Source organism: Tamandua tetradactyla, chromosome 14, assembly GCF_023851605.1.
Source record: "Tamandua tetradactyla isolate mTamTet1 chromosome 14, mTamTet1.pri, whole genome shotgun sequence".
In the NCBI taxonomy this organism is placed as follows: Eukaryota; Metazoa; Chordata; class Mammalia; order Pilosa; family Myrmecophagidae; genus Tamandua; species Tamandua tetradactyla.
Window position 1 is genome coordinate 60,583,496 of NC_135340.1, and position 17,889 is coordinate 60,601,384.

The 17,889-nt window shown below is 37.9% G+C and overlaps 1 long non-coding RNA gene across 1 annotated transcript in view; it reads right to left on the reverse strand.

Moving 5' to 3' along the window:
* The window catches only part of LOC143655137 (uncharacterized), a 32,280-nt gene extending 16,329 nt beyond the window's left edge, over nt 1-15,951 (reverse strand). The window contains exon 1 of the long non-coding RNA XR_013162058.1: nt 15,809-15,951. This is a non-coding gene — a long non-coding RNA (uncharacterized LOC143655137). The remainder of the gene's footprint in view (nt 1-15,808) is intronic.
* Between the last annotated feature and the right edge of the window lie 1,938 nt (nt 15,952-17,889).

The window sequence follows — 17,889 nt, forward strand, 5'->3', positions numbered from 1 at the left end:
CCAAAGAATTACAGACCTGTAGAGATCATCTGATCCAAAGAGTCTGATCTTGAAATACCCCAACTAAGTGCTATCCCATTACTCTTGAGTGTCTTTGGGGAGGCAATCTCACGGAAACAACACATTCTGTCTTTGGACAATTCCATCTATTTGGAAAGGGCTTTCTTTTATTACATTCACTGAAGCATCCATTCACTGGTTCTAGTTCTGCAACTAGAATCAAGCATAACATGTCAAATCTCTTTCACATGACAGCCTTGAGTTACTATTGCAAGTCTAGAATGAATTTCAAGTTTTTTTTTATAATTTCTGTGCAACAGAAAGTAAACTTAATATGACAATCCAAACCTTTTTGAGCTAGTTCTGAGTAGAGGTTTATTTTTTATTCACCAAATTACAGTTTAGCTTAAATTCAGATTCACGTTGTTTCTAAACTAAAGCTATGCCCTCTTTAAGGTATCACAGTACCTTTTTGCCTCTTTTCTTTAGTCTTACATCAGTCACCACAGTCTAATTGCTCCTATGCTTACTTCTTGGCACTTGAGAGGTGGGCGGTCAGTTTGTGTGACATTTGACACTTAATGCTTGCTGAGTTCCCTCTTTTATAAAAATAATTTTATACATTGCGCTGTTATATGCAGCCAGCTCTAGCATGCTGAGGAGTGGGATGGCTGTGAAGATAGAGAGAGCTGAAGTCACTTCTGTTTTGTTCTCTGACAAAAGTGTGCTATAATAAAGGATTAAGAAAATAGCAACAACAAAACAATGCATTCGTTGGAATAAGACCAGACCTAATTTTGTAACATAGCCTAGAAAGTTACTATCTATATAGCCTTCATTAAATGAATTAATTTTACTCAGCCCTAGGGTCTTCATCTATTAAATGGAAACAATATCGACTTTAAGTCTTGTTGTGATAATTAAATGAGCACTTAGCGCACTTCATCTAGTAAAATGCTTGGCTATTGTATCTCCTGTTCCAAACCTAGCATGTAGTTAGAAAGTTTATCTCTTAGCTCTTCATGGCTTCCTCTGACCCCTATACCCTCCCATATAGTATTGCAGCTCAGGACACTCTTAATTCCAAATTTAAGTTAGTTGGCATTTTCTACTCTGAGTTCTTAACTTCCCCAGTTGGCTAATTCTGAAATGGGAGCTCCTCAGCAGTGTGGAAAGCATTAGCCATAAGCTGATCTGTCTTATTCTGATTTCTCATAATATTTAAGTTGCTGGTGATACATAAATTGATGAGGCATCAACATTGCCAGGATCCTGTTTGTAGGTCCCTGAATAACAGACTGCTTTGCTTCTGAGGGTCCCCTTGGGTTTGCTTTGGGTGAAAGAGACGTGCGGCTATTTCCCTGTGTACCAAGGGGAAGGAAACAGATAGAATACTGCTTATTTTGTGTTAAGAATTGTGCCAGGTCTGTGTCTCATGAAAAACTCTTGAGATATTCATATATCCATTCATTCATGTATTCATTAAAAAAGGTTTAAGTTGTATACTGTTGCTATTTGGAATGATAGAAATGTTTTGGTAATAGATGGTGTTGATGGTAGCACAACACTGTGAATATAATTAACAGTGCTGAAATATATATATCTGAATCTAGTTAAAAGGGGAAATGCTAGGTTGTATATATGGTACTAGAATTTAAAAAAATTAAAAATAAATCCATGGAACTGGCCAACGCAGTGAGCCCTAGGTTAAACAATGAACTATAGTTAATAGTACGATTATATAAATGTGCTTCATCAATTTATAACAAATGTGCCATACTAATTCAAGGTGTTAATAATAGGGTATTATATAGGAAGCCTGTTTTTTATGAATGACCCTTCTTAAACTCACAAATTCTCTACTTAAAAAAAAAAAAAAACTATCGCAAACTATCTTTGGGCCAAGTATTATGTAGCAGACATAGTCTCTGTAAAGAAGTTTCCCTGTATTGGAAATGTGCAGCAAAATATGTAAAATATATTAAAATAATGCAGAAAGAGGAATTTCTACTCCCTGGGGTTGGAAGAGAAAGCTTGCTAGAGGAAATGACATATGAACTGAGGTTTAAGGCGAATAGATTTCAGAAGAAAAAACAGTTCAAGCCTAGGGGGCACAGGTGTGAAAATACAGGAGGGCTGACTTAGCGTGACTTGTTACAGACACATCCATATTTTGATATTGCAGAAGTTAAACATGTAAAAGAGGATTGAGACAATAGCTCAAGGTCAAAAGAGGATGTTATGGAAAATAAGACCACATAAGTAGAATTTAAACTAGAGTTATGTTGCATACTAATTAAGGAAGCCTGAAATTCTCACCAACTAGTGACTGAGCTACTATCCCAATTCAATTCCTTTGCACATCAAAATCACCACCTTTCTTTTTTTCATATGGGTATAACTGAAAACCCATTTAAAAATTGACTTGGGTCATCGAGTGGTGAGATTTTGTGACATACAAATGATGGGGGTATAATTTGTGATAAGGAGGGGAGAGGAATTCCTGGGGAAAATAAAGAGAAAGAAAAGCCGTCTCTAGAAGGCTTTTCCTAAAGGGTGGTGAAAACCTAGATGTGGAGATGGCAAAGGATTTTCCAGGTTAACATTAAGACATTCTAATTCTGATGAGGCCAAATACTCTCTCCTTTGATAGGAATTTATGTAGGATAAAATTCTGTCTAAGGTAGATGAGTTGACCTTTTTTATCAGGAACCTGGACTTACATGTGATATACTTTATGTGGAGCTAATGAAGAATTTTAAGCATGGAGTCATGATCTCATTTGCATTTTATAAATATTACCTTGATCACAATGCAGAAGACGAATTTGTGGGGGATGAGGCAAGAGGCAGATAAATTAGTTAGAATTCTATTGCAATTTTCCTGGGGAGAGATAATGAGGGATTAAACTAAGAATATCCATTGGGAATACAAAGGAGATGATGAGGTTATCTAATAAAAACCTATGGCAAATGGCCAACCTAAGGAAGAAAATTAAGATGCATTCTGTCTAAAGTGGAAACAAGCCATGGGTATCTACTATCACTGCTACTTTGCAATATAGCACAGAGAAGAGATAAGACAGAATATGGTTATTTAGAGATGATGCAATAAAATATATTTTAGGAATGTAAAAGCACTTACAAACTATTAAAGCTAAAGTGAGAGTTCAGCAATAGGTTGGATACAAGATCATATATAAAAATCAACGTAAAAAAGTTCAATGAATTGTACCCAATAATAACCAGGTATAACAGTGCAAATAGCACTTAAAATAGTAATGCTTTAAAATAGCAAAAAGTGCACACACTGAGAAAGAAATCCTAAAATGTTTACAAATTAGCCTGCCAAAGCATGCAAACAAATCAGAACCTTTACTAAAAAACACAACATAAGTTCAAGATAAATAGACAGGAATAGTATATCCTAGGTAGAATAGCATAACTCCTCCTCCCCCCAAAAACCTATAAATTCAATTGAATAATTTTGAAAATAAGAGGAATTTTAAATAAAATTTAAGAAAGGAATTCTAAAATTTATAAGGAAGAACAAAGGACTATGAAGGGCTACAACTTTTAAATATTTTTTAGAAAAGCAAAAATGTTGGACTAGTCCTATCAGGTACTGGAACAAATAACAAAACCATAGCAATTTTAAAAGCTTCTGAACTCATGTGGGAATAACCAGATATATCAATGAATCCAAAGAAAGAATCCCAAAAAAGACCCACCTACTTATGAAAACCTGGTAGAAATTAGAAATGGCATCACACTATGAATAAACTCCAAGAGATGAAACCAGAAGGAATTAGAGTGAAGAAGAAAACTATAGGCCAAAATGCTCCCAGAAGCAGAGTGCTGGAAAAGTGAGAGTGATACCCATGATGTAGTACCCCAGAGGAGAAGGAGGTCCAGGGCACAGAGCAAGCTGATTGCTTGGAGATGTTACAGGAGCAGCCAGACACTCAATCCTTCCACACCCCCCAACCCACCCTCCTTCCTACTTCCCATCCTCAGCCAAGCAGCAAACTATTCTTCAATAGTGAAGGCAAGATGAAGACATTTTTGGATATACAAGGCCTCAAAAGTTTACCACCCACAGATCTCTCTGAAAGAATGACTTCATAACTCCAGGATGATGAAGTGTGATGCAAAAAACAAGAATGAGAAAAAAAGTTGCCAAAATCTGTTTAATTTAATTAAGGAATGACTTAAACCATGAAACAAAAATGTCAGATGATGTAAACACAGTAGGAGATAGAGGGAAAAGGAGGCAGAGGAGAAAGAACTGGAAGTATGCTAAAGCTCTTGCCTTGAGAGGTAGGAAGGTACAATTACTAATGAATTCTGAAAGCTGTTAGAAAAATCTAAGTTGTAAGGACTCTGGTTGATTCCCAGTACTGATTTCCAGTGTGCAATTTCCATGTCTCCTCCCCCTCCATGTCCAGTCTCAGCCCTTCCCTTTCCTTCTGTGCAACCCAGGAAGCTGACCTGTATAGATTGTAACAACAGACAACTTTCCTCTGTGATATGGTTGGGTTCAGCCAAGTGGGAACAGGGAGATGAATCTGGAAAAAGGGAAGAGAGTGAATTTGGAATATTTGATCCCCATTTCCTCACTGTGGGACTGCTTTGCATTGGCTGTGGTCATTGGCCAAGACCACATTTCCACTCAGGGATGGTCTTCACACAGCTGCCTCCTTGTTTTCTCTTCCTGCCCTCCCTTTCTGGACACCTATCACTAAATCCAGAATACCATACCATCCTTTGTGGTTACTGTTAGGCTAAACCTCCTGTGAAGTTACTGACCCTTAGCAAACATTCCAAGAAACCCTACACCCATAGCTTCCAGGAAGCCCCTTGCAGAACCAAACCTGCCCCAGCTCACAGGGCAGCCCCATGATTGTCCTTGCATCTCCTCTCTGTCAGTAGTGTTCCTGTGATAGCTCCCCTTATCCAACCTCTGCCCTCCAGTAGTTACAGCCCTGGCAGCTATAAGCTTGTGCTAACTCTCCACTTAGTCTGCAATTTCTTGCTCCCAAGCTAGACATTGAAAATCTCCCACCTCCCTTTCTCTGCCTGCCAAACTATATAAACTGTACCCTTTCCCCTGTTCAGGGCTGTCACCAACTTAAGCTTAACCTGCCCGCACAGACCTCGCAATAAAGCTCCTTTGATCGAGTTTTGGTCTCTTCTCCTCCCTCCCAGACGAGAAACCTATCAGTTACCCTATGCTCTGTCTGCACCTAAGCAAAATGTTCTTTCATTAAACTCTTCTGCTAGGATCCTAACAAATATTCCTTCCCCAGATGAGTAGTTGTAGCCACCAAGGAAATTCCATACTTCTTGCCTGTCACTGGGTCAATAAATATTTATTGACATATAACTCAATTCTGGCCAGAGAAATGGGACAGAGAGTCTGCTGATTAACTTCCACGGAAAAGTTTATCCACTGTTATGGATTGACATGTGTCCCCACAAAGAATATATTCAAGTCCTAATCCTTGGTCTCATGATCTTATTTGAAAGTAGGGTCTTTGGAGATGTTGTTAAGATGAGGCCAAATTGTATTAGTTGGGCTCTACTGCAATATGTAAGGTGTCCTCATAAGGAGAGGATATTTGGATATATAGAGAGAGGACAGCCATGGGACAGAAGCAGGTATTGAGTTAGTATTGTGCAAATCAGGGACAAGGCTTCAAGCCTCCTGGAATGTTATATGGAAACAGAACAAACTGGGGCCGAGGCTCTGAAGTTTCAGGAAGTAGGTTTTATTGTCTATGGCCATAGGGCCCAGCCAAGTAGCCTCTGAAAGTCTGAGCCCCGAACAAAAGGTTAACATCAGTTTTTATAGCCAGGATGATATGCCATGTCAAAGACAAGGCAAACGATTAGCTGGTTTAAATTGGGAAGGGCATGAAGCTGGGTTTATAGAAGTGGATGAGTGGTTAGTGGGGGAGGGAGCTTCACAGGGACTTCTCTTATCCTGCCTGTTGACTGTCTTTGGGCCCTGGGAAATTTTTCAACAGGGAATGGCTCAAATAAACTGCAACAGGAAGTGGCTTTTAACAAAAGGGTTGCCTGCAACATTAGGCCCCAAACCGAAGAATGCCATGGATTGCCTGCCAGAGGAAGCATGGCCTTGCTGTCACATTGATTCAGACTTCTAGCCTCTAGAATTGTACGACAATACATTCTTGCTGTTTTAAGCCATTCAGTTTATGATACTTTGTTAAGGCAGTCCCCATAAAGAATAATCAGGTAAAGATGATTTCTCCTTTTCCTAGAACATTGTCATGTTTGAATGTGGAGCCTGAAATTTCTACCTTGTTATAGCTTGTGGGTGAAGTTACCCCCAATGATTTGGTTAGTCTTGAAGAGTGAGGAAGAAGAGAATTAAGTGAAGACCAGACTCTAGAGAACTGCAACACCCAACAGATGGCATAGAAAAGAAGAATCCGATAAGATGACTGAGAAATACCAATGCAAAAGGCAGGAGATGAGCCTGAGGAAAGGAGACTTACAGAAATTAAGACAAAGAACTTCAAGAAAAAGGGCCTGGACATGCTGCTGATGGACTGGTCATGTAAGGCCTGAGAAGAGGCCATGCAATTTTTATTTTTTAAGCAAAAGCGAGGTCAGTGAAGATGTGGGGCTGAACCCCAGTTGTTTAAGTTTGAGGAGTGCAAAAGAAGTTGAAATATGTTTGTAGAACATAAGGGGAGACTGAGGACATTTTCAGTTTGCCAGTGATACAGAATGATGAACAGGAAGGAAGCAAAGTTTAGTTCTTTTTTTTTTTTTTTAATAAGGAGATAATTCAAGAGGAGAGAAATTTTTGTGTAGATAGAAGTTACAGCTTCAAAAGAAGAGGGTTTGATCAGTATAAAACTTTAATCAGTTAAAAAAATTAAGCTCTTTTGCATAGAAGATTGGTTTTAATCTAGTCTACCTTATGTATTTGAACATTATACACATGCCTCCTACTCACTCATGCACACACACACACATGTGCACACACTCACATGCACACATTGTATTAGCACAGCAATCTTCGTATCCTTTAAGTATATCACTTCCCCTTAGGGCTCCTATACTCTAAATCATCCTGATCATATGGAAATCATCAGGGCTGCCTGTGGTCCTGGCTGCTGCTTGAGTTATAGGGAAAAAAATTTACTCACTGTGGGAAAAAGCAGGAGTTCTGATCAGAGTCCATTAGGTGTACCTACTTGGGCAAGATGCTCCAACTTATGATGACAGTTCTGGCTGCGAGCCATTATACACTAAAGCCTGCAACCCAGATGTTGCAGCAAAGTCAGTGGGGTTTGGGGCTTGGAGAGAGGCATATTAGAACAGGGATTTCTTCAGGGTGGATGCTCAGAAGAGGGTCTAGAAAATGTACTGTCAGAAGGGAGAGCAGGAACCCTTTTCTTTCTTCTTCTAAAACCTTTATTAAAGTCACAGATATTAAGAAAAGAACCGAAGCTTTCCTAACTCATTTTTCACTACATGGGATTAATTTCCTCCCCCATACTCACCCCTCCTACATTTCCTTCCTATTTCATGTTAATGCGATTCTAATCTTGCTTCCCCTCCACTCTGTCTACATTCTTTCTCGGCTTCAGTGATGAGTCTCTGGCACTTAGGTTAATTTTTCTCTTTATTTTAATCATTTCTGTTTTCTCATCCTGACCTTTCCTTCATTTCTAATTGACACCCCCAAACTTCTACGAGAAAATTAAGTCACCTCCATCCATTTCATAGGACCAAAACGTGAATTGCTCAGCTACAAATTCTCCATCTCATTTTCTCAAATAACGGAGCCCATAGAGATTAGCCAAAAGGAGCAAAACATGGGAGACTCATTTGTCCATGGTGTTTAGACATTTAGCATACAACGACATCACGCTTTCCTTGTTTCCTAAGGGCAGGAGATGGTTCACTGATGTGATTTTTAAGATAACAGAAACTTGCAGCTTCTCAAGCTCAAATATTTAAAAGAAATATTTTTAATGGAAGTCTTTAAGAAAGACTGTAATGAACTTTCTAAATAGCAGTCTCAGTGTGTTAGGCTGGAAGGCATGGTCTGCACTCATTTTATCTAAATTAATTTGTCAACTCTGCCAGCCTCCCCAGGTGACAAGCTGTGCAATTTTGGTAAGTAACTTAACATCTCCGAGACTAAGTATTTTCATTATAAAATGAAAGCATTAACCCAATGATACATTTTTAAGTTCTTTTCTAGTTCTGATATTTTGTACTTCACATTTAAATTTTAATTTTAAATGCTTATGTTTTTATGAACATCCTTTACTATTATAGTGCATTTAAAAAGTACAGTATATTGACTAAATGCAAGAAAAAATTGATGTAGGAATGAAAGAACACATGGCTCTACATTATATGGAACCAACATGCTACCCTGTATAAAAACTTGTCTTTACCTTGGTAATTTTACACCTTCACATTCAGCAATTGGTTGCATCTTTATATAACTCTCAAGCCCACATTTAACAGCCCTTTTCTCTCTTTGGGTATGTGATTTTTATCCCACTATGAGATGGAAGTCAAATCACTGTAAAGCTCCATGTAAAGTAAGAGTTAATGAGTTCTGTATAAGGAACTAACTTACTGTCTTATGAGTAATATGATTTTATATCATCCATTTGGTGCCAATTTTGCTAATTTACTTACTCTCAAAATATTTCAGATAATTGAAATTGGCAAATGAGTAAAATATTATTGCTTTATCATATTACAACACATCTACACATAAGTAGGCTAATACAACCTGACCAGTTTCCTTTTGGTTTCATTTTAAATAGACGGTATTTATTCAGTTTCAAAAAATACGTATAATGTTTCTAAAAGGATGAACATCCTAGCCATAAAATATCATATCTGTTAATCATATATTACATCTTAATCCCCTCATGATAGAACAAGAATAATATGGGCTCAAGAGAAAGATAAAAATTGTATTGACTCTCAGACATAGTGTTCCCAAAACGGATTGTCCTGAAGGGTTCCTGGGCTTCCAAGCCCTCACCTGTGAGGTGGGGGTGAGAACACCCATCTCCTAGGACTGCTAGGTAGATATATTAATTACTTCATTTGCCAAGACATGCCAGACTATCTGGAGCATATTAATATCTTCTCATTTTCACTTACAATCTATCAGAGCTATTTTGACCACCTTGAAATTACATGCAGAAAGCAATTTAATATATTTTTGAAGGCCATAAAAAGTTTATGAAAACGAGCATGCCACACGCAATGGAAAATTCATTTCATGCAGAATTGGAAGTGAGAGGCTTTCTAGCCAACGTGAATGTAATCAAATCCCAGAAAATCTAAACCAACTCATAAACCAGCATCACCTCAGACATAAGGAAAGCAGTGCAGTGTTGCTGGATAAACTCAGATGCAGAATCAGATCTGGATTTGAACATGAGCCAGACTACAAGTTGTGTGGCTTTGGACACGTTGCTTAATCTTTTTGTGTCTTAGTTTCCTCATGTATAATATAGATATTTGTATGTTGTTGTCTCTACCTCACTGGTTTATTGTAAGAGTAAATGCAGATGAGATTAGACAGAGTTTTATAAATTAAAAAGTGCTACAAAATGTTAAGCTGTTATTAGCACAATTACATTCTACTTCGATCAGCCAGTGTATTTTCTGAATGCTTAGTCTTAATAGTAATTTGTATGCCCTACTCTTAAACAATTTTCTGACCAACTTAAAAGGATTTTCATATATTTTAACTTTAAAAAATTATATGACTGCTCTGTGATACACACCTGGAACTATATTATACAGAGTGGAGGGTTCAAAATAATACAGGAGATAGGATGCTCTCATGGAATTTAAAACATAGAGGGAAAAATAAAATAAGCTTAAAACAGAAATTAAGCTTGAACTCATGGTTTCTCTCCTCACTTCCAATCCTGAAAAAGAACTTGATTTGGCACAAGGACCACCTAGAACCATAAATGATGCACCATTGGGTTTTCAAATAGATCCTGACTCTGGAGGACAGAGCTGGGAAGGGCTTAAAGTTTTCTTCAGGGTTCATTCTTTGCTTTTGTTCTCTCTGGACTAAATAATATAGTATGCCCATGCACCCAGACATCAGAGAATTATCTTTTTGGATATTTCCCTAATTCTGAAAGATCAAGAGGAAATCAGATGAGACAAAGAGGAAAAAGGCTGTATAGTGAATGACTTAAGTAACTTCTGCTCATCAGGGACAGTACATCTTAGTGGTTAAAAAAGCATGGTTTAAGGGTGCAAGGGTAGTTCAGAGGTTGAATTCTCGGCTGCCATGCTGGAGACCCGGGTTCGATTCCTGGCTCATGCACTTCCCCAAAACAAAAAACAAACAAACAAAAATTCAACAAATGGTGCTGCAATAATGGGACACTCATATGGAAAAATAATGAAATGTGACCCCACCATACAGCATACAAAAGTAAAAAAAAGCATGGCTTAGAACGAGAGATGTCTAAGTTTCACCGACCATATAAGAGATCTTGAAGAAATACTTTACAGCTCTTAGCTTCAGTTTCCAAATGAGGGTCATGTTATGTGTACTCATCATAAGGTGGTTGTATTAGATGAGGTAACATATAAAACATTTGACTGACATTTTAAACTTTCTATGAATGACAGATGTTATTTTTTTGGCCATTGCATAGGCAAATCTGGAAGGGATAAATAGAAATTTCTTGGGCCCATTGAAAAGGTGACATGGACTAGATCAACTGAGTCAACCATTATTCTAGGCCTTAAACTAAAAATCTTAGACTCTAGAGACCCCCACATTACACAGGCCAGTTTTAATGAATGACTTTGGGCATACATCATTCCTTATTTTTGACAGAGTACTTTTGGATACATTGCTATTATTTTTACTTTAATTAATTATCTTTTAAAGAAATCATGAATATTATGTTTTAATATCTAGAAATTCTTTTTATATATTACATTTATTTATTCATTAAATAATGTTGCTGTGTGCACTGTTGAGCTTGTGGAGCATATTTAGAATAGCTGTTTCAATGCTCTTTTCTACTAAAGTTATTATTTCTACTATTCGGGTCTTCTATATTGATTTTTTTTTTCCTGCTTTGGGCCATATATTATGCTTCCTTGCCTGCCTTGTAACTTTTTATTGGATAGCACACATAAATTATAAATATACATTATTTAACTTTTAAATGCAGGGGTACAAGGGTTGTTCAGTGGTAGAAATTCTTGCCTGCCATGTGGGAGACCCAGGTTTGATTTCCAACCTTTGTATTTACCCTGCACCAACCCCCCCCCCCCAAAAAAAAGAAAGGAAAATAAAATTAAACAGGATAGTCACATGGAAGAAGAATGAAATATGATCTCCATCATACAGCATATGAAAAATATATAGACATTATTGGATGCTAGATTTTATTTTATGTCTTTTATAGTGTTTCACTATATTCTTGCACAGCTATTTGGAATCAGTTAGATCATTCCTTGACTTGATTTTAAGGTCTCTTAGGCAGTTTCAGTGCCATCTTTTTTTTTTTTTTTTAGGGCAAATTTAGTAGTACTATTCAGGTGACATTTTTTTGAGGACTCTGCCTGATGCCCCTTGTATTACATGGTCTTTTCATTCTGGATTCAGAAAAATGATTTATTGCTAGCCTTCTGCAAGCTCTGAAATTGCCTGGCTTACTGCTTTTTGATGGTTCTTTCCAAGGTGCCAGGTGATTTCCTCTCGTGAATGTGCATATCAATAGTCAGTCAGAGTTCCAAAGGGTCCTCTCTTTCGACCCTCCAGAATCTTTTTGTGCCGCTCCCAACTCCCCAGTACCCTGTCTCTCAAATTTTAGCCTCATTGACCTTCTCAAACTCCAATCTGTGTTTCCTCAGCTAGAAATATTGTCGGGCTCTCTTTGGGGTCCCCTGCTCATTGGTCAGAGTTCTCCAAAGAAACTGAACCAAGAGAGATATATTATAGAAATTGTCCCACATGACCATGTGGATTGGCAAGGCTGAATTCTACAGGGCAGGCTGGAAGTAAAGAATTTTCATGAAGGTTTCAATTAATTCTCCAGAAGAAGCTGGCTGGCTCAAATAGAGACACATTCTTCTTCTTGACTGCTGAAACTAATCAGTTCTCCCTGTAAGTCCTCCAACTGACTAGATGAATCTTCTCTCACTGCTAAAGGCAGTGTTCTTTGTTGATTATAGATGCAATCAGCCCTAGATGCAGTCAACTAGCTAATGAATTAAAGCCACAAAATACCCTCACAAGTAACAATCAGGCTAGTTCTTGCTAGATCTGGTCAAGAACTGGATGCCATAACCTGGCTCAGTGGACACATGAACTTAACCCTCACTCCTTCCATGCACATGTGACCTAGAAACTGCCTGTAGATAGAAAATTGGGCAGTTTTGGGACTCCTCTTATTTGCTTCTATTCTCTCAAGGATCCCAGTCCTGTGCTGCCTCTTGTACAATGTTTGAAAACTGTTATTTCATATATATTTATCTACTTTTCTGTTGTTTAAGTCAGTCAGGAAGGTCAGTCCATTCCCTGTTAACTCCATTATGGCTAGAAACAGAAGTCCACAATTCTCCCTTTACTCTTTGTTCTAGTTTGCTAGCTGCTAGAATGCAATACACCAGAAAAAGAATGGCTTTTAAAAAGGGGAATTTAATAAGTTGAAAGATTACAGTTCTAAGGCTGTGAAAAATGTCCAGATTAAAACAAGATTATAGAAATGTTCAATGTAAGGCATCCAGGGAAAGATACCTTGGTTCAAGAAGACCAATGACATTCAGGGTTTCTCTCTCAACTGGAAAGGAGTTGAAAGATTACAGTTCTAAGGCTGTGAAAAATGTCCAGATTAAAACAAGATTATAGAAATGTTCAATGTAAGGCATCCAGGGAAAGATACCTTGGTTCAAGAAGGCCGATGACATTCAGGGTTTCTCTCTCAACCGGAAAGGCACATGGTGAACATGGCAACATCTGTTAGCTTTCTCTCCAGGCTTCTTGTTTCATGAAGCTCCCCCAGGGGCATTTTCCTTTTCCATCTCCAAAGGTCTCTGACTGTGCAGGCCCTCTTGGTTCTCATGGCTGTCTTGCTCTCTTCAAAATGTTTCGTCTTTTAAAGGATTCCAGGAAACTAATTAAGACCCACCTGGAATGGGTGGAGTCACATCTCCTTCTAATCAAAGGTTAATACCCAGTTGGGTGAGCTGCATCTCAATGGACATAATCTAATCAAGTTTCCAACCTACAATACTGAATAAGGATTAAAAGAAACAACTGCCTCCATGAGATGGGTCAGGATTAAAACATGGCTTTTCTTTCAAACTAGCACACTCTCGAATGATTGATTAGATGTTTTCTTTAGCCTTTTTGTATATAATGCTTCATGAACTTCTTGCTGTTGAGATATTTACTTTATATGTGATTTTTAAATAGGTAATTTATTTCTCGCTCTTTTTTTTGTTGTTGTTCCCCAACTGAAAGTGAGAGGTAAGGGAGCTTATTGATAAAGTGCATATAGGTAGGAGCTCAACCATCCTGGTTTGCCTGAGACTGACCCTGTTTTAACACTGTAGATCCATGAGACTGACCCTGTTTTAACACTGTAGATCCATGTCCATTAGAAGTCCTCAGTCCTGGGCAAATTGGGACTGTCGAGAACCCTACAATATAGGCCAACCTCTCAGGGAAAAGAATATGGTAGAGAAGGACGCAAAGCAAATTTAGAAGGACAAACAGGTGTTCAATACAGGTAGCCTTAGTAATCTTTTTATAACTATTTTACAGTTTACTTATTTTCTCTTCACTTGGGTATTATCTGTCCTTTAATTTTACCTTTGGATGCAGTCAACTAGCTAATGAATTAAAGCCACAAAATACCCTCACAAGTAACAATCAGGCTAGTTCTTGCTAGATCTGGACAATCCTACAGCTAGGCTGTAGGATTTCATAGTCCTAGGAAAAAAATGTTATTTTTTAACTTGTATATCCATGTACCATATGGATAGCATGCATTTGTACTCCAAACCCATTTGAGGTTAGGCTCATGATATGAAATTATTTAGGAAAACTTTTGCTGCTGTTGTTCTAGTCAGAGCCTAAGTAGAGAGAATTAATATTTTGTCCCCTTCTGGACTTTTTCTGATCTCTACTTTTTCTAGATTATTTGAACATTATTTGGGGGTCCTAATTTCATATCACTTCCTCACAAAACCCCAAGATCTTATCTTATCCTCATGGTAAGATTAAAATGCCAGTCTTAGGTAACCTTGTATGTCAGCAATTAATGCCAGTGGCGATAACAAATGGCCCCAACATCTCAGAGGCTTACCAAAACAGACATTTATTTATTGTCTGTGTATTATCTGATATTGAGTAACTCTCTTGGGAACTTTCCTCAAAGCATTTAGGTGGAGATTCACACATCTACCATCTCTTGGTTTCTACATTTCTACATTTTCCTTTGCTCCCAGCTCCACAGATCAAGGAGAGAAAGCTCATGAAAAAATGCATAGCATATTCTAGTGGCAGTCACTGCTACCCACATTTCCTTGGCTGGAACTCAGTTACATGGCCAATGTAACTGCAAGGGATGTTGGGAAATGTAGAGGAACACATAAATGTGGATGCGCACTGCACTCTCTATCGTAACTCGACAGAAAATCAGTGCAAGGCAACCTCAGAGTAACTCATGGGCTGAGTGGTTTAATTTCCAGTTCTCCTCTTTCCGTTTTGTTCTTGTGAGCTCAGCTAAGCATCTTTGGGGACATTTTGCTCTTGGAAAATTTTTGGGTTGAATGGTGCAGAGAAAAGAAGTCTACATTTGTCATTCTAAATGCTGCTGTTTATAGAAGATATCATCTGAATAATTGAAAAACATCAGTCCATAACACAGTGGCTGGCATGCAGCTGATGACCTGCAAATGCCTGCTAAATTGCAAATAGTAAAACCTAGGGTCTGCAAAAATCTCTATACAGATCAAGAATGTGTGAGTTGCAAAGCCTGACAAAGAACTCCTGAGCCATGACTGGAATATCTAGCATGCTATGACAAATGAAACTATCCCCTCCCTCACCCTGTAAAGGTTAGGCCAGAATGCCATCAGTGATAGAGGAAGCTTACATTTTCTTAATGTTTGTAACTTCATAACATGATGGTATGAGTGAAGGAGCTTTGTCTTACTCTTCTTGCCTAGCATTATATGAATGTAGTTTTAGTGCATATGCATCGTTGATTCCCCTGAATTGCCTTCATTTGAGAGTTAGTGCACTTAAAGCTTGGTGCTCTGTGTCCAGATTGCAAGAAGCTATGATTCCCTTCTCACTGGTCATTATATTTTTAAGCAGGCAGATGTCATATTTCCCACCTGGTCTTTCCCAGCAGTTTACTCCATCTAAAGATTTATAAAGGGTACAAGTCTGGGAGTCAGTAAGGGGTGGGCATATAAACCTACTCTGCACCTCTGCACTCCTGTTTGCATTCACTGACTTTGTAGTCAGTGCCTATGTGCCTGGAGAAACAGGTTGGATGACAGCACCTGGAGAACAGCTTTGCTTTTCACTTTAATTTCATTTCCTGGTGTCTTGGCAGATGAGTGCATCTTCCCTCTGCTGTTGGCAGGTGTCATTAGCCACGTTCAACTGTGTTTTCCCTGTAATTTACTTCTTCTGCTTTTCTTGAAGTAAATGTCATTCATGGTTTATGTAGCTTCCATCAGTCTACAGTATATAAAATATAACCCTAAGTCCTGAACTTTTGACTTACCTGTGGATATGGTAAGGAGCTGATTAAAGGGACCATATCCCAGTACTAGGGGCAAAGCTTGGGAATAGCCTTGAACAAGTCCATTAACAACTTTTGGCCTCAGCTTCTTTGTTGGTACAATGCACATGTGAACCTAAATCATCCCTTCATCTGCAACATTCTAGAATTCCTGCTCTTGTTGATGCGTCTATTACTAATTTGCATTTCTTTGTGAGTTGTTTGGGGCTTTTCCTTACATATATACTTAAATATTGCTCTGGGCCAATAATAAACATTTCATATATATATATATATATATATATATATATATATATATATATATATATATATATATATATATATATATATATATATATATATATATACACACACACACATACATAAATACAAATGCATATATATACAAACACAACACATGAACACACACACACACACACACACACACACACACACACACACACATATACAAAAGACTTAACCTGACTGGAAAAATATCATCCCCAAAAATCCAATTTCAACTTTTTGCCTCAACAATTACATCAAACAAAAAAGGACTAATTAAATGATTCTTTCTCTCTGTTTTCATTTCAATATTACTAGCTCTGTTTTTATCTACTTAGTGACTCTGTGTATTTTCAATGACAACAAAAATACTACTAAACAAAGATCAACCCACTACAGCTACTAATCAGCTTCCATAAGTATACAGTGCAGACCCCTCAACATAATTCTCAGGAATAAGTTCAACCATATATATATATGTGCATTAGGTTTTAAAATGTGGATGCATCATTATAAATTGATATTCAATTGCAGAGGGTAGAAATTGCAATAAGAAAGCATAGTCCAGCATCCAAAATGAATTTAGAAATAACTCAAATATTTTCTTGACATTCTCAAAACTAATAGAGTCTCCAAACACATAGTTTATGGCCACGTTAATGAACCTATCCCTTCCTCTCCTGAGTTCTCCAACTCCATAAAACTTTCTAGATACTCTCCCTCCCCAAATGCAAAAGCCCTCTTAAAAGGCCTTCTCACTTCTCATCTCTTCACTCCTTTGCAACATTTTCTCTGTTGCAGAGGCTCTTCTTACTTTTCTCAGCTCCCTGGGAAATGTAGTATGTCTTCTGTTCTTAAAAATGTCTTCTCCTTTTCCTAACTGTCCAACCCTGTCTAGTTCTTGGGTAAAAGGGAAAAGGCGGGGAGACAGGCAGTGAATATTCACCTCTTTGCCATATTTATTTCTGATGATATTTGCAAATGACTATGAAAGGGCAGGAATGATAATTCAAGGAATTCTTAGTGAAAAAGTGCAAAGTATGTGGCTCAGCTCATTATCTGGAGTCCAGAAAAGACACAGAGGAAAGAAGAGGATAAATCTCTAAGTAACAAACCTGTCTCTTGCTCATATTGAGTTTATAAAAATGCAGCAGGCCACACACCCATGGAATATCAAGTTGGGAACACCGCCCTCACCATCATTTTTATTGCCCTACACAAATACTAAAATTCATGGGCTAGTTCCAAAATAATGGGATAATATTTAAATGCCCAATTTGGGCAATAATTGCTCCAAAGAGGCTATTCTGAACAAATTCTTAATGAAGTAGTGAATGCTAGGTAGGTAATCCAATATTTCTTTTCATTTCTTTAAGTTTCAACTTTCTCAGGAGGAGCTTGAGTAATAGGACAGATTTCTGATCAAGTTTATGCCTGTCCAGCCTTGGTGTTAGCGTGTAAATTATTGGATTGTCTAGATTGGTCTCCCAACCTTGTAACTCTTTTTGAGACAGAAGGCATTCTGCATTGCTTAAGAACCATTTGGCTACTAACACTGAACTGTGAAGGCTTGTTTTTATATATAAAATACCTTGAGAGATGCAGTTGATTGTATAATCTTGGTGGCTTCTGCCATGAGAGCTGGCATCTCTGTGACTAATCTGACCACTCCTTCATGTTTTCACATCACGACCACAAGATGGCTGCTGGAGCCTTAGCTTTAGGTTTGCCTACAAAGCAGGGAGAAGGGGGAAGTGCAAAAAGGGTTATGCCAGGAACTCCAGGAACTGTGTTCCCTT